The following is a 21,724-nucleotide window of genomic DNA, read 5'->3' as shown; positions in this document are numbered from 1 at the left end:
ATTGTCATAAGCATTTTTATCTAAAAAATACATTTTCCAATATGAGTTTATTTAAATATGACTGGCTCTAATATCCTATTGAGATAGGTTTCACAAAGGATGCTCCAGTTTGTGGCAAGATAATGTACTGGTGGAACCCATATGGGAGTTTATGTGCTAGAAAAGATTTTTAGGGGTTTCCAATCTGACATGTAAGGAAACTAGAAGTTGCTGTTCCATCCTAACAACAAATAAAAAGCTGAACAAACTGAAAAATCAACAACCCTTCTTATGCCATTAGAGAAGTGAGGTCACAGGGCAAACTGCTGATCACAAAATTGGTGAGACAGGCAGACGCATACAAAGAATCACAACTTACTAGGTCAGAAACCCATGATCAGCAACCTCTGTGGGAACCAGTGCCAGGGCAGGAAAACCTGAACTGTAATTGATGGATTGGTGGAGGCTCAGTGAGAACAAGCTTGAGAGAGAAAAATTCCAGGAGGACCCAACCATAGGGGGCTTTCCACACTTTTGTGAGTTTTACCTCCAGGAGCTCTCTACCAGCTCCTCACAGGGAATACTGGAGAAAAACGCACTTACGCTTCCAGCTGGGGAAGGGGAAAAGTAACATTTGGAAATCCTCCAGAGCACTCTGTTCTTCTTAACAAGGTCTGCCCTCAGGAGAAACTATTCTGCCGCAGTCTAACCCTGCTGGAGTTTTATCAGAGCCTAACCTACCTGGGGGAAGGGAAATACCAAACTCCAGCTCCTTCCAGCCATTCTGTCCCATCTAAGGGAGGAGAAAAAACAAACTGAGAAGCACTTGTTAATTTGACAGACCAGAGGCACAGGCTCACTAAAAGACTGAGACCTACTCACAGGACAATAGGACACTTCTCCTCCCCCATACCTCATCACCACACCACTAAATGCCTATTTACCAGAGTCCCTTTCACCCAGTACGTCATGTCTAGATTTCAACGTAATATTACAAGGTATACTAAAAGGCACAACACACAGTTTGAAGAGGCTAAACAAGCATCAGAACCAAAGCCAGATATGGCAGGGTTGCTGGAATTACCGACAAAGAATTTAAAACAACTATGATTAATACCATAAGGGCTCTAATGGAAAAAGTAGACAACGTGCAAGAACAAATGGATAAATGTAAGCAGAGAGATGGAAATTCTAAGAAAGAATAAAAAAGAAATACTAGACATCAGAAACAGTGTGCCAGAAACGAAGAAAGCCTATGATGGCTCATTAGTAGACCGGATACAGCTGAGGAAGGAATCTCTGAGCTTGAGAATATGACAATAGAAACTTCCAAAAGTGAAAAGCAAAGAGAAAAAAAGACTGAAAAAACAGAACAGAATATCCAAGAATTGTGGGACAGTTACAAAAGGGTGAAAATATGCATAATTGGAATACCAGAAGGAGAAGGAAGAGAGAAAGGAACAGAAGCAATATGCAAAGCAATAATGACTGAGAATTCCCCAAATTAATGTCAGACAGCAAACCACAGATCCAGGAAGCTCAGAGAAGACCAAACAGTATAAAGGCCAAGAAAATCCCTGCTACACCTAAACACATCATATTAAAACTTCAGAAAGTTAAAGATAAAAAAATCTTGAAAGAAGTCAGAGGGAAAAACCCCTATAGAGGAGCAAAGATAAGAATTACATCTGATTTATCCTCATAAACCATGCAAGCAAGAAGCGGGAGAAGCGAAATATTTAAAGTGTTGAGAAAATAAACCATTAACCTAGAATTCTGTACCCTGTGAAATTATCCTTCAAAAGTAAAGGAGAAATAATAACTTTCTCAGACAAACAAAAGTTGAGGAGGTATTTTGCCAGTAGATCTGCCTTGCAAATAATACTCAAAGAAGTTCTTTAGAGGGAAGGAAAATGATTAGGTCAGAAACTTGGATCCACCTAAAGAAGGAGAGAACATTGGAGAATGAATAAGTGAATGTGTTCCAGCCACATGGGACCAAAGAATCTAACACATGTCTTGGAATTCCTCCAGCCTCTCAGATGACCTGGAACTGAAGGCTCTCCTCTTTGGGCTGTTTCTGACCACATACCCGGTCACCGTTGCTTGGGAACCTGCTCATCATTCTGACCGTCAGCTCTGACTTTCACCTCCACACCCCCAGTGTACTTCTTCCTCTCCAACTTGTCCTTGGCTGACATTAGTTTCACCTCCACCACAATCCCAAAGATGATCGTGGATCCAAACTCACAGCAGCGTCATCTCAAATGCAGGGTGCCTGACACATATCTTTTAAAATTCTCTTTGGATGTGTGGACAATGACTCCTGACTGTGACAGCCTATGACCAATTCGTGGGCATCCATCACTTTCTACACTATCTAGTCATTATGAATGCCCACTTCTGTGGCCTCTTGAGTTCTGATGTCTTTTTTCTTTTTTTTTTTTTTTTTTTATTTGATTTTTTTTTTTTTTTTTTTATTGATTTTTATTTTTTCCTTTTTCTCCCCAAAGCCCCCCGGTACATAGTTGTGTCTTCTTCATTGTGGGTTCCTCTAGTTGTGGCATGTGGGACGCTGCCTCAGCGTGGTCTGACGAGCAGTGCCATGTCCGCGCCCAGGATTCGAACCGACGAAACACTGGGCCGCCTGCAGCGGAGCGCGCGAACTTAACCACTCGGCCACGGGGCCAGCCCCTGATGTCTTTTTTCATCAGCCTTTTAGAATCCCAGCTGCAGTTTGATGGTGTCACAACTTACCCTCTGCACAAGTGCAGAAATTCCTCACTTCTTTTGTGACCTTTCTCACCTCCTCCATCTTCCTGTTTTAACACTTCCACCAATGACGTATTAATGTATTTATTGGTGCCATATTCAGTACTGTTCCATTCTCAGTGATCTTCAACTGTTGTATTCACAGTTTCCTCCCTATTGAGAGTACCATGAACAGGTGGAAGTATAAAGCCTTCTCCACTTGAGGCTGTCACCTGTTAGTTTGCTTCTTTTTATGGAACAGGCCTTGGGGCGTGCCTTAGTTTGGCTATGTCAGCTTCCCCCAGGAAGGGTGCAGTGGTTTTGGTGGGATATACTATGATATACCACCCTCATGCTCAATTCCTTCATCTACAGCCTGAGGAACAAGGACACCAAGACCGTCCCATGGAGGCTCCTCAGCAGAACAGCCTAATCTCAAGACCTGTGCCATCCTTTTTAGGAGTGTGGGGCTGGAAAAGACAGCAAAACCAAATGTCTGGAACCAGAAATCCTGCCTCTTTGGTTATATAATTTTTGTAGCTCTTGTGGCTGTCGGTCCTCTCAGTGTTTCATATCTGAATATGGCTTTTTTTGTATGTTTTTAATGGGATGGAGGGAGTGTTCTGGGACCCTACTTGTCATAATCACTGCTTGATTGACTCCTATTATAGCTAAAGACCCTTCTTTATTTCTCATCTGTGACAAAAGCCTTCTGGAGAAATGCACTACTCCTTTTTTATACTTACAATCTTCAAGTCTTTCAGAAATTCACGTCTGTTGCCTATACACCTTTTGTATCTTTCTGGTCTATTTATGTATATTCTGGTAAGGATGCATGTACTTGGTCCTCAAGTTTGGCTTCATATTAGCATCACCTGGAGAGTTTTAAAAATAGTGACGTCTGCGTCTCATCACAGATTCTATTTAACTGGCCTGAGGTGTAGCCTTAGCATGAGGACTTTTAAATCACTTCTATTGGTTTTAATGTGTAACCAGGATTGAGAACTCCTGATCTATCACATCTTCTGTTGAAAGATGACTAATATGTTTGGGTTCCTTACTGCTCATGAGCAGATGCTGAATTTCTTAAAGTGATCCAAGCTCACAAGAGCAAGAATATAAAAAAGCTCACCCTAGCAGCAGGCAATGTGATTTCCTGATATGCCCTTACATATATTCTCCTTCATACTACACCAACCAGTCATCTGTGCTACTGCCACCTTGTTCCAAATTCACTCTTCTATACCTTTGCAAAGGGTAGCTCTTTCCTTTCACTAATAACAGTATCTTTAGGACTTCACTTTGAAACCATGCTTCCCTGTCTCTTGTGTTGACAAATCTTTCTTTGGGCTCTGGTCTGTGTCTACTACATGGGTATCCATCTCTCCTTTAAAGATGTTGCACATATTCTGAGTCAGTCATCTGGGGCTCTATGAAAACCTATCTAATAACTGGTTTAATTTACTCAGACTTTTGCCACTAAGATAAATCATCTACCAACTTCACTGATCAGGAACTTTCATACTAGAGAAAGGAATGCCCTTTGCAGAGGATAAGGCCATGCCAGCCAGTGAGAAGAGACACCTCCCATTAAGAAGTACTAAATTAAGATTCTGATTCCCTGATTATGATGAAATGCAATGACACACGCTGGGTCTGCTCTACTCCAGAACAATGAGTAGGGTGTATCTCCGTTTCTGAAAACCTAAGTAATGGGCAAAAATCCTTGGAATTTGTCAAGGTAATAGTGATGGTTAATTTTATGTCAATTTGGCTGGGTCAAGGTGCTCAGATAGTTGGTCAAACAATATCCTGGATATTTCCATGAAGGTGTTTTTTTTGCCTGAGATTAGCGTTTAAATCAGTGGGCTCTGAGTAAAACAGACTACCCTCCATAATGGGGATGGGCCTCATCTAGCCAATTGAAGACCTTAATAGAACAAAGACTGACCTCCCCTGGGCAGGAAGGAATTCTGCCAGCAGACTGCCTTTGGACTCAATTTGCAACTCTCCCCTGGATCTCCAGCCTCCTGGCCTGTTTTGGACTTATCAAGCCTCCACGACTGTGTGAGCCAAGTCCTTACAATAAATCTCTCCCTCTCTCTTTAAAACAAACAAAATAAAAGCAAATAAAAACCAACTAAAGTCTTTTGGGGAATCTTCACGAGAAGCAATGAAGATCTATTAAAAACAGGAACTTTGGAAGAAAAACACGAATACCTCACTCCTGATAGAATTTAGAACGTCATCTCTCCGAAATGTAAAGCACAGCCCATGGGAAACAAAGCGAACCTACTAGCCCTGCCTCATTGTGGACAGTGTGCACCATCACATTCAACAACAACGAACCAGGGTCACCTCTCCGGCTCTAGTCTCCAAAATGAATAAAATCTTCAGCCATTTCTGGTAAGTTACTGACTTCTCAATGAAGCCAACTTTATCCCTGACTTTCATAATATCAATATGTGACAACACTTACGAATATGACAATCAGATTAGGAAGCTTTCCCATTGGGAAGAGACTGACTGTAATCTTGTAAACTTGATAAATGAAATGCCTGTTTATTTATTTAAATCAGCTAGTTTTTCTAAAGCTTGGACTCCACCACAAAAGCTTTTTCTTTTTTTGAGGGAGATTAGCCCTGAGCTAACATCTGCTGCCAATCCTACTCTTTTTTTTTGCTGAGGAAGATTGGCCCTGAGTTAACATCCATGCCCATCTTCCTCTACTTTATATGTGAGTTGCCTACCACAGCATGGCTTGACAAGTGGTGCACAAGCCTGCACCTGGGATCTGAACCGGCGAACCCCAGGCAGCCAAAGCAGAATGTGTGAACTTAACTGCTGTGCCACCAGGCCGGCCCCTCCACTGCAAAACTTTTTGCAAGTAAACTTATTTTCTTTTCTAAATGTTCTTTATCTCTGAGTGTTTCCTTCATGTTCATTACTCAGCTTGATTTATATTTATTTCTGAAAAAGTTACCACCCAGTATTATTTATGTTAAACTCATCAAAACAAAACAAAATAACACTTCTTTCTAATGCTGTTTAATTCCCACTTGGTTACCTTAAGGTAACCAAGAACAATGGCCAGCTACTTAGGGGGGCTCTGGTCATGCCAGTTAGCTGCATGTAGTAATTGACCAGCTGGTAGCTTAATGGTCTGTCACTGAGGGGACTGGAATAAAGTACGGCAGATGTAAGGAAGGCAATCATTTATAAAGTCAATCCTTGGGAAAAATGACTAGTGGTCCATAGCAATGCAAATTTAGGTCAGATTGGGGTGGGTACCCCATACGGTTTCTGGGCAGTGGTGGCACCCATCATTAGGAAGGAAACAATATGTTGATTGTAGGGCATTTCTTCTGGATTAGGTGGGATCACGGCTAGTGGCTGAGGGTACAGGAATTGGCTCTGGTTGCAGGGAGGGGACAGATAAAGCATATGCAGATTTCAAAGGTCTTCTGCTCCCAGGAGTCTACATTATTGAAATTGAGGAAAGGCTACAGATCTGGGGGTTCAAAAGTCCTAATGTGTTTCTAGGCTTTTTTTCTCATTAGTTTAGAGACTGACAAGGCTGACACAGGAGCTGAAGATCCTCACTACTTGGTTCTGGACATAATTGGGACAGTGATTAGCACATGCAGATAAAATATCAACTACCGTTTGTTAAGCACCTACCATATATATGTGTGTGTGGGTGTGTATATATATATATATATATATGTATAATTTTCAATTTCATGATGACAATACTGAAAGAGATGTTTCATTACTTCATTGGAGGGTTTGAAGATAAAGCCCTTCTTGCCTTCAGGAAAAAGGGAGCTAGACTTTTGAATGCTAGTGATTTGCTCTACAGGTGTACTGGACCATTGGAAGAACAAGAAAAGAAGAGAACAAGAGAAGAATAACAGTAGAGGAGAAATACAGGGGAAAACAGGGCTCATGGAGAAGACAGCAGGAGGAAAGAAAAGACGTATTCTGGAAAAATCAAAGAGGGGCAAAAGCATTTTTACCTTTGGAAAAGAAGAAAACTGATCATCAGAGAGGAGTCCTAGTGGCCTGGGAGCTGATCCGGGGAGGTTTGCTTGAGCAGCGTGTTAAGATTAGGTCCTCTACAAGCAGAACCTGAGGAGGGGTTTTTCATATAAATGTATTAATGAGGGAGAAATCTCAGGTGAAATCTGTAAGGAAGTAAGGGAAGCAGAATGGAGGAGGAGAAGCAAGCAAAGATGTGGGTTCAGATGAACTGTAGTCTCACCCTGAGGGAAAGGAACCTGAGGGTTTGTTGGGACCAGAAGCACCACATCAACCAAAGAGCTATTGGGCGTGGTGGGGTTGGGGTTGTAACCTCCCAGGTATCTCCAATAGATGCAGGTTTCAGGAGTGAGCCATTAGCAATCAACACTCACAGCCCAGGCCTGGGGAAAGGAACTTGTTGAGACACCAACAGAATCTGTTATGGAAAGAGAGAGCCTGTTCCCGAGGAAGACTCAAGTGGGTAGACCTGGAAAGCACCACAGTGAGAAACCTCAGACAAGTGCTTAGGACCATATAGGAGCTGGGTCTTCGCTTTCAGAAGACTTAGCCTTTATTTGATGTACCTCCTGTTCTCTGCACCTAGGACTTCCTTCAACTGTTGCTCTCATATTGTCTGGTAAGGATTGCATTCAGCATCTAGAACTTTGCCTGTTGGTGGAACAGCAGGGCAAGTAGCAGTCTGTCCCATGAGAATATGCTGGGTCCTCATCACATTGCTCAGTATGGATACTCCTGTACTTAAGTCTAAGAAAAATGAGTTGATAACTGGTGGTGTGGTAGTAGGCAGACTCCTTGCACTGGTAACTGGAGGAGGGGGTGATGAATTAAAGCAGCTTAGGTGACCTTGACATTGGAGAATGATTGACATCTTTCTTACAGTTATTAACAGCTGGTCTTGTAGCTCACACTCCTGGAAATGCAAGGCCTCTGGTAAACTGAGTTGGAGAACATGGCTTTGGCCCCAGGAGGCCTCTTTTTCTCACATTTAATTTAAATCCTACAGCCCACCACTGGGACTTATTGCTTAGAATGTCAGACAGTTAAAACTAGGTTGAAGAAGAGATGCCACTACACTTTGCCAACCAGCTTCGGGCTGCTAACAGCAGGCCTGTCTCACCACCTCTTACAGATGGAATAGAAGGAGATGTCTACCTTTCAACACTCTGTTGAGTAGGGAGACAGGGCTTGGATGATGTTTTTTCCTCCCAGTAGACCAACACACAAACCAGAAGAGACAGAGGGAAAGTTGTTTCCTACACTGGTCATTGGGTAATGTAACAGAAGTTCAGTACAAATGACATACCCATGGTAATGGGTTTCTCTTTTTCTGTGATCTAAGTAAAGGTGGCAATATAACTTTGGAAATACAGCTCATTAGACTGATAGGCAGGAAACCTATTTTCTGTTCTTAGTTTTGTCCTCGTGTGACCTTAAGGAAGTCACTAAACTTCTGCATTGTACCTATGTGAATGTTTACGTTCATCTTCCTGTTTTACAGCTCAATTCTTTTACCGATGATAACTGAGCTTGGGGTAAGTTTGGATCAGAGCATTCTGGTGGCCCTGGTCAAGGTGTTGTTGTAATGCAGGGCTCTTACTAGAGGCAATGAGATGGAGACTGCGTCAAGCTACTCAAGTGGTCAATCTTGTAAAATAATTCAGTTCAATCAATGGGGAAAGGAAAACAGTCAACCCAAGTCACTATCCTATAGATAAATGCCTCAAAATTGTTTAACTGGTTTTTCAATTTTTTGACTAATTTTGTTTGCATCAAGTAAACTTATTTGAAAATATTTCAAAGTGCATTTTTATAATTTTTTAATTTTTACCTCTTTATTTTATAAATAATAACATACCCTGAGAAATTACATATTTGCTTCACAGAATTAATAATAGCAATTATAATACTATAAGTTTCCAAATTGCATCTGTGATTTAATTTGACCCCACAGAATTTTACTGTTAAAAAGATCCTATAGGCAGGTAGGTGTGTGATTTCAGAGACGGGAAGTTATAAAGCACTAGGAATATGCGTAGTATTTACTCTCAAATTAGCTCAGTGCTTAACAGAAACTGCATAGACTGTGCCTTGCTCTTTGATTGCTCTTTTCTTTAATCTACCACATTTCTATAAATATCAAGAGAATATGAAGATGAGAGAAAAAAAAGTAAGCAAAGGCTCTGGATCAATTACCAGTTGTCTTGGAAGTAGGTATTTCCTTATTTTTTTCTTAGATCACTCTCAGTTTTTCATCTTTAGCATTCTTGAGAGTTTCCCTCTTTCTGTCTTTCGTCCTCAAACATTCTCATGAGGTGGACGGGAAGATGACACAATTCCATGGAATACTTAGGAAACATTTCTCAGTTTACAGATTCACATTTATGATCCCATTTAATCTTCCAAGAAACCTGTGAATTTGGTAGCAGAGGAGTTTATTATTCCATGTCCAAATATAAAGGAACCAGTGTGATAGTGACTGTTCCGTATGGATCACCCTGTAGTGATAACTCTGGAGAGTACCATGTAAATAAATGACCAAAAATGCCTATAGTTACTCAAGAAGGGAATCCATTTTGCCTGTTACTCTGCTTTCTTTCCATTTTTGAGTTGCATTCCCATTTATTTATTTAAAATTGATTTTTAGGTAATATTTAATACTTATATAACAACACTAGGAAATATAGATGATGATCATGATGCATAATCATAAAGTGAACACCCATGAACACAGTGCCCTATATAAGACCTAGAATAACAATGATAGAGTTTCTCTATCCATGTGCTTCTCTCTAGCCTCAGCCCCCTGCCCACCTCCCATTTAGAGATGACTATTTTATATTTTTTATATTTCTTATTTTTTCTTAAAAAGTTTTTTTAATCACATGTGTAGGCATTCCTTGATGGTACACTGTTTAGTTTTGCATTATTTGATTTAGACCTTTACAAAAATGGTAACAGACTATGGTCTTCTATGATTTACTTTTTCAATTAAATATTATGTTTAAAGATTCATGTCTGATGTTTCATTTGATGTGGCTCATTAATTTTCATTACTGAGGAATAGACACCTGTGTGAATTTCCTCACTTATTCATTTTTTAATCTATATCCTTGTCAGTGAGCATTTGGGCAGTTGCATTGTTCCCCATTTTTCAAGTAGATGAACAGTGCTACTATGAACTTATGCTTGTATGCAAGGCTTCCTCGACGTATTTAACAACACAGTCATATAGTATGCACACATTCAATGACAGCAGGTAATGGCATAGTGTTTTCCAAAATGGTTGTATAATTGACACTCCTACCAAGAGTGGAGAGTTCTAGTTGATCAACAAGCTTATCATCTTTTGATGTTATCATACTTTAATATATTTTCCTGGTCTTGTGGGTGTACATGGTGCTTTGTCTTGAGGTTCAAGTCTTTCCTTAAGTAGAAGTAAGCTTTGTTTCTTTTGAAGTCCCTGCCCCAGCCAGAAGTTGCCAACCCTCCCAATCCATTTGTTCGCAGAGTAATTTTACCATGAGAGAAAAGTATGGAGGCTGCTGCCTTACAGAGAAAATTTTGAACTGTTCCAGGCTTTCTGTTTCCTCATTAATATGTTGTGCTTCCTACAAGCATAGAAGGGAGATGCAACTCCCCAGTCTCAGGACTATCTCTTCTCTCACTCTGGTCTCTCTGAACTCAGAGGGCCCTGAATACTCAGATTGCACAAATGAGAGGGTAAGTGATATAGATCCAGTTTTTCTCCTTTTTGATATACTGCAAGCATGCCTGCTCTGCCGAGAATACTAATGCTTCGAGGCTGTGTGGTTGGTAACATATTGAGTGAAAGAGTCAGACATTCAGGGGGTTGGGGGTGGGGCATGAATGATGAATTTTCTATAGCAGCAGGAATAGAATCTGCTATTCATCAAAGCAGGCCTTCGTAAGAGGGCACGAGAGAAAGAAATGAGCTTGCAGCGAGGAAGCTCATGGTAGAACTGTGGGTATCTTCAAAGAAATATGAAAGTAAGGATTAAGGGCACGTGTGAACTCCATTCTGAGGTCTACCTTTCCAGGTTGCAAGATTTTCATGGACGTGAGAAAGCCCTAGACATATCCAGGAGATATTCTTCAGCCCTAGAGAGTATCAAGAGATATTGCGAAGCCTAGAAATGGTGAGTGACTTGCTCAGGATCACACAGCTAGTTATTAGCAGACCTAGATTAGAGTCCAGGCTATGCGAGCACTCCTCACACGAGCACACTTGCCATGAAAACACAAACTGTATTGCTTCCTTTACCCTGCTCTCCAATTCTTCTGCTGATGAAATTGAAACAATGCTACACTATGCAAATTCTGAAGAAAGAAATAAAATATATACTGCTTTCTGTTTTCTAACAGAAATATATGTTTTAACATAGAAACATAGAAATATATATTTCTAACAAAATATATGATGTTTGTTGGAAAATAACTTGCCAAAGAATTTGTATTTAAACTCTTACAACCATGTTTAAAAAGTTGGCTTCTGGGGGCCAGCCTGGTGGTGCAGCAGTTAAGTTCGCACGTTCTGCTTTGGTGGCCCGGAGTTTGTTGGTCCGGATCCCTGGTGTGGACCTATGCGCTGCTTGGCAAGCCATGCTGTGGCAGGCATCCCAAACATAAAATAGAGGAAGATGGGCACAGGTGTTAGCTCAGCGCCAGTCTTCCTCAGCAAAAACAAAGAGGAGGATTGGCAGCAGAAGTTAGCTCAGGGCTTATCTTCCTCAAAAAATGAAAAAAAAGAGAGGGCTTCTGTCTTTCTCAGAAGCACACTGTAACACGGGGATTTCTGTGAATGTGATTTATTAAGAATGCTCCCAGTAAAAGACTGGTTAAAGGCATGGGGAAAGGAGGACACTCAAAGAAGGCCCACAGAGAAGACTCATCTAGTCTCCCCAGGAATTTTTGAAGAGAGTGTAGGTCACACCTCAGAGTCGTCCCCAGGTGAGACAGCAGGGACACTAGAGTATTCATATGCTCTTACATGTCAGTCTTTGGTTTAGGGCCACCCCGGGAGTAAGGGCAGTGAATCCCCAAGCACTTTTAGCTTTCTTTATGCACAAAACAAAGCAGACTCCAGCAGGCTGAAGGAAGCCCAGCAAAGACTCACTGCTGGCTATTGGGATTGAAAAGCCCATGAGAAGCTGGTGTGCATGAACGTGGTAAAGGGACCCAAGGAGACGTGGCAGAGCACTGACCGCTTCTGCTACTGCTTTTAAACTGGATCTTCCCTATAACAAAAACCCCGGAGCAGTGAGGGCAGAGTGAGAATCTGCTACATAAAGAATGCATTTCCATGGGCTGTCTCACACATGGCTGACAAAAAACTAATTCACCTGACTTTCTGGAGGGTGATTTGGCAACATATATCAAAAACGTTAAACATAGAAAAACCTTTCTAATAGAAATAATAGGTATCATCTTTTTTTTTTTTTTGAGGAAGATTAGCCCTGAGCTGACTACTGCCAATCCTCCTCCTTTTGCTGAGGAAGACTGGCCCTGAGCTACCATCCATGTCCATCTTCCTCTGCTTTATATGTGGGACGCCTACCACAGCATGGCTTTTGTCAAGCGGTGCCATGTCCACACCCGGGATCCAAAACAGCGAACCCCGAGCTGCCGAGAAGCGGAACGTGTGAACTTAACCGTTGCACCACCAGGCTGGCCCCTAGGTACCATTTCTTAAGTGCTTATTATACTGCAGACATCTTGCTATGTGCTTTCCTTGAATTATCTCACCTAAGCTGCTGAATAATCTGATGAGAAAGGTACTTTTACTATTCTCATTCTATAGAAGAGGAAATTGAGGCTTATTGATTGACTAGCCCAAGTCACACAGCTGTAAGTATAACCAGAATTTGAACCAAGTCTGCTTGACTCCAGATACTGAACTTGATCCCAACACCATTTACATTAAATGACTAAGGATAGGCACAAAATTTCATCCATAGTAATGCTCTTGGAATATTGTTTTTATTTTAAAAATTTGGAAACAATATACCTGTCCAACAATTGAGGTCTGGTTGAAGAATCTGTGTTAGAATCCTACGATGGGATAATTTTTAACACTTAAAAGTAATGTTGAAAATCCATATTTTGTTTGACAGGGAAGATGTGCAATATATAACATTAAATTTAAAAAAATCAGGTTCAATGGGCTGGCCCCGTGGCCGAGTGGTTAAGTTCGCGCGCTCCGCTGCAGGCGGCCCAGTGTTTCGTTGGTTCGAATCCTGGACGCGGACATGGCACTGCTCATCAGACCACGCTGAGGCAGCGTCCCACATGCCACAACTAGAAGGACCCACAACGAAATATACAACTATGTACCGGGGGGCTTTGGGGAGAAAAAGGAGAAAAATAAAATCTTTAAAAAAAAAAAAAATCAGGTTCAAAACAGCTATAGAGTACATTTCCATTTTTGTGAGAAAAACAAAAACAGAAAAACAAAACTCAACGAACAAAAAAAACACAAAACTATACATGAGTGGTCAATAGGCCACATGAAATAATAGACCCAGCAGTGGAAGATATTGCTGACCCCCCTCTTCTAAAGGCCTGTGAAATCCACTCATCTCTCTCATTCTTGTTTGAGGCTTCCCCTCAAAGTAGGGAGACTACATTTATTCTATAATTTGTTGAAGTTGATACTGCAAATGGAAGAGAAGGACCTTCCTAAAATCCTGTCCATAAGGCAATTTATCCTTCCTTCAAATTAACTTCCTTCATGGGGTCTGTACACTGTGATCCTGGTATCCCCTGACCGGAACGTTCTTCTCCCCCAAAACAAGCTGGTTCATTCCTGTCTCAGCCCCAGTGTCATTTCTTCGTGGAAAGCTTGCTTTGCAGACTGGGTCCAACTCTTATTTTGTTTTCTCCTAGAACCATGTCTTACTCTTCATAGCTCTTAACACAGTGACAGATTTACTTTATTTGTGTGATTACCTTATTAATGCTGGTCTCTCCCACTAGGCTGTAACTTCTATGATGGCAAGGACCATACTCTTCATCGTAGCTTCAGAGGGGAAGTGTGGTAGAGTACAGTAATTGTACACCAAATAATTTTGGACAAGTGATTGACTATGAGAATGAATGAAGTTCTGGAGTGTTTGCTCCCTAATCCAGTGAGGGAGAGGGGAGAGTGGAGGAGCAGTCACTTTTCAGACCACCTGATTAAAACAAACGTACAACACTAGAAATTCAGAAGACCCAACCTTTTCTTTCAATCTACTCATTTCTAGCCCCGATCCATTACATCCTTCCTCCGCAGAAGCCACCTGACACAAAGTTATATAATGTTGAGTGACCATCTTTTTCTCGCCTCGTGTTTTTTCCTCATATTTTTCTATTAATCATTTTCTCTCTTCATCACTCATCTATCTTCTTTCCTCTCTTTCTTTATCCTGTCCTTTCTCCAATTTTTGAAAATTCATTCATTCAACAAACTTAGATGCTAAACACTGTGCTGGCTGTGGGGGATACAGACACTAAGCCAACCTAGTTTTTATCTGTCAATTAGAGGGAGACAGAAGTGTAAATAAAGAATTGAGATATGATGTTTTCTGCTCTGCACAAGAAATGTATCGAGGGGAGATTGGTGCCATGCAGAAAGGAGTGGTCAATTCTATGTCTTTTGGAGAGAAAAGATTTTTAAAAAGTGTTCATACAAGGGGTGATTGAATTGAGTTTCCTCTTCTTTCTTTCTTAACCTTACCCAAGTGTGGACATTTCAAGAAGCTCCCTCATCCCTTCTTTTCCAGAATTTATTCTCCTATTTAATAAAATATGTAGACACCAGATACTATGCTGGGCACTAGACAGGACTAGATAAGAAATTAGTTTATGGACCTGTGTTCATGGTGTGTGACAAAACATTTGGACAATAAGAGACATATAGCTGAAAGGAAAGACTCAAAATGAGATTTTCCCAGGGTTATTTCCAAGTATAAGGAAAGGGCCACACATGTGCTTACAAATGACTCTTGCGCTGTCACACATGCCCATTTTTAAGTGATTTTTAAGCCATCATAACAATAATAAGAACTAGTATCTATAAAATCTATACAGGGCCTTATATGGGTTACAACGTTCACAAATATTACTTTAGAAATAACAGGATATGTGGGGGAAGATATCCAAAAGACAAAGATCTTTGTTTTTGTCACTTATATCTCCACAACTTAAACAAATGGCTATTGAGCAGGGAGCTACGTGTCTGCAAGTATTTTCTTGAGCATGTTGCTTAATGAGGGAGGACCTGATTACTGTGCTAGTTGGAGGAAATCACTTTGGGTAGCATTACTTACCTTTGTCCACCTGGCGGATAAACAGTGACATGCATCACTTTGGGCACAACTCACCCACCCATCCTGAAGCACAGTACAGGACAGCAGAGGGATCAAGAGGACTTTGAACGGAAAACTTGGTGTTACTCCAACAAGGTATCAATGTAAACGAGTAGGAGGCTCTGAAAGTTATGTTGAGAAGAATATCATAAATCAAAATTCCTTTGGCTTTGAAAAGTTGTCTGGAGGAAATACATAATCCAATTCATCTTTATTCATTTTTAAAGGACAGGAGGAGCAGCAATTTATAGAATCCTGGAATATCATTTTGTTCTTGTCTACTGTACTGGGATCTGTTCAGATTCTGCTGTTGTCACAGTTAAAGGAGCCAGGAAAACTTGGGAGAATGACAACACTATATTTGTTTTGAAGAGGAAAATGGAAATGATACCATCAACAGTGAGCTGCAGGAATCCAATTTCTCCTGAGAGTCATGCAGAAGTACGGGGCCCATTAATAGGATGCTCTTTAGGGATAAAGATGATTTGAGTAAGCATTTCATGATTTAATTCAAAAAACAGATTTTGAAATAAAATGACATAAAAATGCTTGTGTATATGTAGTGCATCTCTGCCATTAGAAGTCAATTTTACGGACTTACGCTTCTGTTTTCTAATGCACTTATTATCTGTTTATCCTCTTTTCTTTCAACGTTGTATTGTCCACATTGGCATATCCAAAGTCAATTAAAATGTATTCATACTGGCAATATCTATACTGATATTTGTGACCTTTCCATGATGAAGGACTGAGAGAAGAATGAGAAGAACATTTCCCTGGATGTTTGGAATCCTAAATTCTAGGTCCAGCACCATCCCTAATAAGCTCTGTGACCTTTGGTAAGTCATATAATTGTATTAATCTTCAGTTTTCTCATCTATGAAATGAAGTTGGACCATATGATTTTGAAAGTCCCTTCCATCTCTAAAATCATATTGCACTGTCAGCTCTCATTTTTACTAATTTGCAGGAGCAATGAGCTGCTGCTATGACACAGTAGATTAATCCTCACTGTTTCTACCTAATTGGCATAAGAAGTAACAGGAACTGGGGTAACAGGAAGGGATGCAGCTGAGGGAGCTGCAAATGGGCCCAGGCTAATAGTTCTCAGTACTCTGGGCGCCTTCCTATTGTCCATTAGCCCCACTGCCTAGATGCTCTTGACCATTCTTGGAGATGGGATTTGACCTTGGACTCTGGTGACCCTCAGTGATGTCTTTGGGGTAACATCTGTTACCTGAAGACCCTTCTCAAATGCATACAAATTCCAGCATTTAATTGTGGAAATGCATTTGTTACCACAGACAAGGAGTGAGTGGTTTAAAGGTGCCTTATCTATTTCACATTGCAGAGTTATAGACTAAACGTTTGTGCCATGGACATCTTTGGCAGTCTAGGGACCACATCTCAGGATACTGTTTTAAATACACAAAATAAAATACATAGGATTACAAAGAAACCAGTTAAATTGAAAAACAGTCCCATCCATAAACCCTAGGTTAAGATCACTATAAGTACAGGTTTCCCTGCTATCTGAAAGTAGAGCACTTCCATGAAGCTTTCTGTAAGGCAAAATGACATAAAGCGAAGAAGCAATTACCATTAATTGATACGGGAAAATTTTTTGAGCGTTCCCAGAGCCCAAAAATAACCTGCCAAATCATACTAAATAACACATAAAACCTAAAATAACACTAGCACAGTAAAAGCAGGAATGATATGATGAATACACAGCTTATATAAAGTGGAAGTAATGTATATACACTGTAGTTTCACTTACCAGAATCGGGAAGACAGCGAGTATGTTGGACGGCTTACAGGTGGTGGTGGTGATGATGGTGTTTTAGGCTGAGTCGTTGGAGGCTGGGTGGTGGGAGGTATAGGAGACTGCGATGTAGATGAGAGAGGAAGAGGGTCATCTGCTAACATCTCATCATCTTCTGAATCCATCAGGGCAGGCAGGACACTAACGTCTACACCTTCTTCTCTGTCACCCTGCCCTGATGTCGAAGATGGAGGGTAGCTGTCTGAAATATGGCAGCATGCTTGCCTGCTCAGTCTCTATAACGCCTCGCTGAAAAACAAACACTGAATGCTATTTTCCTATTTTCGCTTTTTTCCATAAAAGCAAAAATCCTCTTCAGATTCTTCAGATTTCTTTCAGTAGCAAAAGAGGTACTAATGAAGGTCTTTCGTAAAATGTGAAGTGGTGTAAAGTGAACTTTCAGATAGTGGAAAGAACCTGTATCACTTTTCACCTGGACTGTAAACATCCTGAGACCAGGAATTATGTCTCTTGTTCACTGATGCATCCTCGGTGCCTAACACAGTGAATGGTTCACACAGAACGTTCTATAAATGCATGCCTACTCATTTAATCACACTGTTTTGATACTCTCTTCTTTTAAAATATCTATCTCCCAATCAGAGCGTAGGTTCCTTCGGGATAAGGGCTGACAAGTACCCACTTTTGCCTCTCCAGGTCTTGCATACCGCTTCACATGTAGTTGGTCCTCAAATAATATTTATTGACTGAGTGCATGGATGAGCTAGCCCTGCACACTTTTCACTCTCTTCTGGCAACTCACAGTACTGGGTTATTGGCTTACTGCCAGGGATTCTGTTCTCTGGAGGTGCAGGTTGGCCTGAAGTCTTGAAGAACTGAAGGGGAGGGTCAGGGTAACAGTTAATTTTATGTGTCAACCTGACATTTGAATTGGTAGACTGCATGAAGTATTTGCCCTCCCCAGTGTGGGTGTGCATCATCCAATCCACGAAGGGCCTGAAGAGAGGACAAGAACAAAAGGCTGAGGAAGGAAGAATTCACTCTCTTTTTTCTTGCCTCACGACCTGAGCTGGAACATCTTCTCTCACCTTCTCCAGCGCTCAGGCTGGGATTTACATCACTTGTTCCCGATTCTCAGGCTGTGGACTCAGACTGAATTACACCACCTGTTTTCCTGGGTCTCTGGCTTATAGATGGCAGATCATGGGACCGCTCAGCCTCCATAATCACATGAACCAATCCCTCGGAATAAATCTCCTTCACCCAAGCCCCTCCATCAGGAAATGTTCTCTCTTGAACACCATGGGTGATGCCCGCAGACCGGGGCCTGGTCCAGTTGGTGGAGTGTGGGGCTTCCCAGGAAGGCACACAGGGCTCAGTTGGAGTCCAGAGGGTGTGCTGTGCGGCTTCGGGTGTCAGGGGGAAGGAAGTGAGGGTCCAGATGGAAGGGCAGGGAGAGGATGGGCTGGGATGCGCGGAGCGTCTGGGGCAGCTAACCGGACAAGCAGAATCGGGCCTGAGGTTCTGCTGCCTGCGACCACTCTTCCCAGAGGAAGCCCGATGTCGCGGGATCTCTGGGGTTCCACGGAGGCCCGCAAGGGAGTCCTGGGATGAGAAACTCAGGTGCCCTGAGTACTGGAGGCTTCAGCCCCCAGACTCGTTGTAAGAAGGCTGGCTCAAGCCCGCTCTCAAGCAGACCCCAATCCTTCTCCAACACCTCCCCCAACGCCCCCGTCAGAGTCACAGTGCACTGAAGCCTCGCCCCAGGCGCCCTGCCAGGTGTCGGGGTATTGGGCTGTGGATCAAAAGCTGTACCGGGCAAAGACCCACCAAAGCCAGAACGGGAGAGTGAACTGCGCATGCACAGTCGGGTGCCAAGGCTCCCTCCTTCCAGGAGGCCAAGACCGGGACAGTGACGCAGTTTAGCGCCATGTCGTCTGGTGCTCCACTCTGACGTCTGCTGAGGTCCAAGGCCGCAGCAGCCTGAACACACCATTCCGTTGCACATCCTTGGAGACTGTTCCTCCTGGCAGTAGCCAAGATTTCTAGAATTTGTCCCAGGAGACCATCGCTGCCTCTTCCTCGAGACTTTCTCCTGAAGAACAGCGTATATATCCATGGTCTTGGTTCTGTTTCTCTAAAACAGAGTCCCGACTAATACAGCCAGTGGAGTGTGGGAAAAGGTGCAGGGAATTCCCCAAACAGAAAACCCAAGTTCTCTTTCTGTCTCTGCCATTGGCTAGCCAGAGACCTAAAGAATGTCCACTGTTTTCTTGTGTGTCTCAGCGGAGGTAATCTGAAGAATTCTTCCACAGCCAGATTCTTTGCCCCTGTGTGAAGGTCCTGTGAATCTCAGTAGAACAAGCTTGTTGCCTAAACTGAAAATGGCTAAGAATATTAGTATAAGTATAGTTTCTCAAAATGCTACACAGTAAACTTAGCTTTTGGTAAGAGGTTCTCAAAGCTTTTCCGTGAAGTTTAATATACAAGGTGCATTGATAGGTTTATGCCAAGGTGGTGGCTCAGGAATCTGGGCAGCTTCCTGGAAAATGAAATGGCTTGTGCTTAAAACTGAGATAACGATAGCAGTGCTGGCCAACTAAAGCCAATATTTTCCATCTTGAAGTTAGTTCTTTGGATCATTTCAAGGTCAGATTGATTTTTTTTTCTTTTCAAATAGAACTAGGTGATAATATTACTTCTATTGTGTATTTTTGAAATAAACTTACACAGGGAGTTAATAAACAAATATGAGTAAAAGGACTGTTCCTTAGACATTAATCTGATAAGGATTTCAACATTTTTCTTCAATGTTTATTTCCGTCCACACATGCTTCCCCTCTGATTTCTGTTGTGTTTTAAAGTTCTTCATGGTAGGATTATGCAAGCTGAACTAACTGATAAGCATTACTTTGCTAAGAATTTCAGTATTTTATTGCTTGATTAGGACCAGTGTTTCCTTTCATCAGAAAGAATGACAAAGCTTACTAATTTTTGTAGAGAGTTTTCATGATTGTTAGTGTTGAAAAAAGTCAGGTATTTGATTAGATGTTGTAAGTCTTAAAGTTGCAAAAGCTTTTGAGTTGATTTATTTGGGCTGTTAATTTCACAGAATTCTGGAACTGAAAGGACCTTCAATGATAGTATGATTCAGCCTTGACAATATGATCCAACTTTCACACGTTAGAATGTCCACAAATTCTCTATGGCTTGAAAATTTTCCATTAGTTCTAGTTATTTACTCAATTTTTCATTCATCACTCATTTATTTGTTGGTTCATTCATTTATTCATCATTTGCTAAATAAGGCAGTGTAGTATAGTGGTTAATAGCATGGACTCAAGTTAAAATCCGGGTTTGTCCATTATTAACTGTGTGACTTTATAAGGTTCAGCGTCCTCATCTTTCAGATGGGGCTAATGAAAAATGCCTATTTCACAAACTTGTTTTAATGATTAAATGAGATAGTAGGTGAAACACTTAAAAGAGTACCTGCCAAGTATAAATGGCTCAATAAATGTCAGCCAGTGTTATAAACACCCCATAAGGTTGTTATGAAGATTAAATAGATGATGCATATAAAGCTTTTAGCTAAGTTCCTGGCACACAGAATCCTTCAATAAAAGTAAGCCATTATGGTTAGGAAATACATATGTATGCTCTGGGGACAAAAAGATGGGTAAGAGTCACTGAGGTTTTTTTTGTAAGACTCCTTCTGTCTTCTTTTATATCTTATTTATCTCTGGGAGGGAAACTAGGCTAGGAGAACACTTAGAATCTCTCCAGGTGCAGAAAACATCTAGAAAATACCAAACAGAAAAAGAACCAGGAAAGTTCAGCAGAGTCCATTGCATTTCTTCCACTCCCATTGTTCAGTAACTTGTCCCACAGAAGACGAAGGAAATGAACTCATCTTAATTTAGAGGCTTCACACTAGGGAAAATAAAATGATAGAAGAGATGGAATAGAGGTGGAGAAATAGTCTTTGAAGACAGACTTTAAAACATTTCTTTTAGAAAGGCAAATCCCCAGAGGGAATAGGCTAAAATCTTATATTAATGAGCAGTATGACTAAGCAGATATAAGAAACACTAAATGCTACCTAAGTCCTCACAACTAGGAAGAGGGAAGTACTTGTTGAAATAGTTTTTTTTAAGGTATGCTTTTTGTTGAGGAATAGTGGCCCTGAGCTGACAGCTGTTGCCAATCTTCCTCTTTTTTTTTTTTTTTCTCCCCAAAGTCCCAGTACGTAGTTGTATATCCTAGTTGTAGGTCCTTCTAGTTCTTCTGTATGGGATGCCACCACAGCGTGGCTCAATGAGTGGTGTGTAAGTCCACGCCCAGGATCTGAACCAGTGAACCTTGGGCCACTAAAGCAAAGCACATGAACTTAACCACTACACCACGGGGCTGGTTCCTTTGTTGAAACCTTATGGAGGTGAATTCGAGAAAATTGAGAGGATGACTTCCATAGATAGAGGCTAATATACTACGTAATTCATTCTTTCAAGAAGTAGTACTGTTATAAAAGATTCTGGGTAAATGATGAGAAAGTCATAAAGAGTTATTAAGAGTAGCTGGGAGAAAGAGTGATATCATGAAGGAAAACCATGTTCTTATGGCATTTCACACAAGACCTTTGGCAACAAAGTCTACATTGAATGGACTGAATGCTCCCTTGATTTTTTCTACTGCTGGATACCTGGATCATTGGCTACTATCATTCTGCTAAACCTGTGAGCTTTTGTTACCATTTGGAAAATTTCCATAGAAGAAAATCTTACAGCTTTCTCCACTT

This window comes from Equus quagga, chromosome 2 (genome assembly GCF_021613505.1).
Source record: "Equus quagga isolate Etosha38 chromosome 2, UCLA_HA_Equagga_1.0, whole genome shotgun sequence".
Taxonomy (NCBI): Eukaryota; Metazoa; Chordata; class Mammalia; order Perissodactyla; family Equidae; genus Equus; species Equus quagga.
This window is presented reverse-complemented; position numbering follows the sequence as displayed.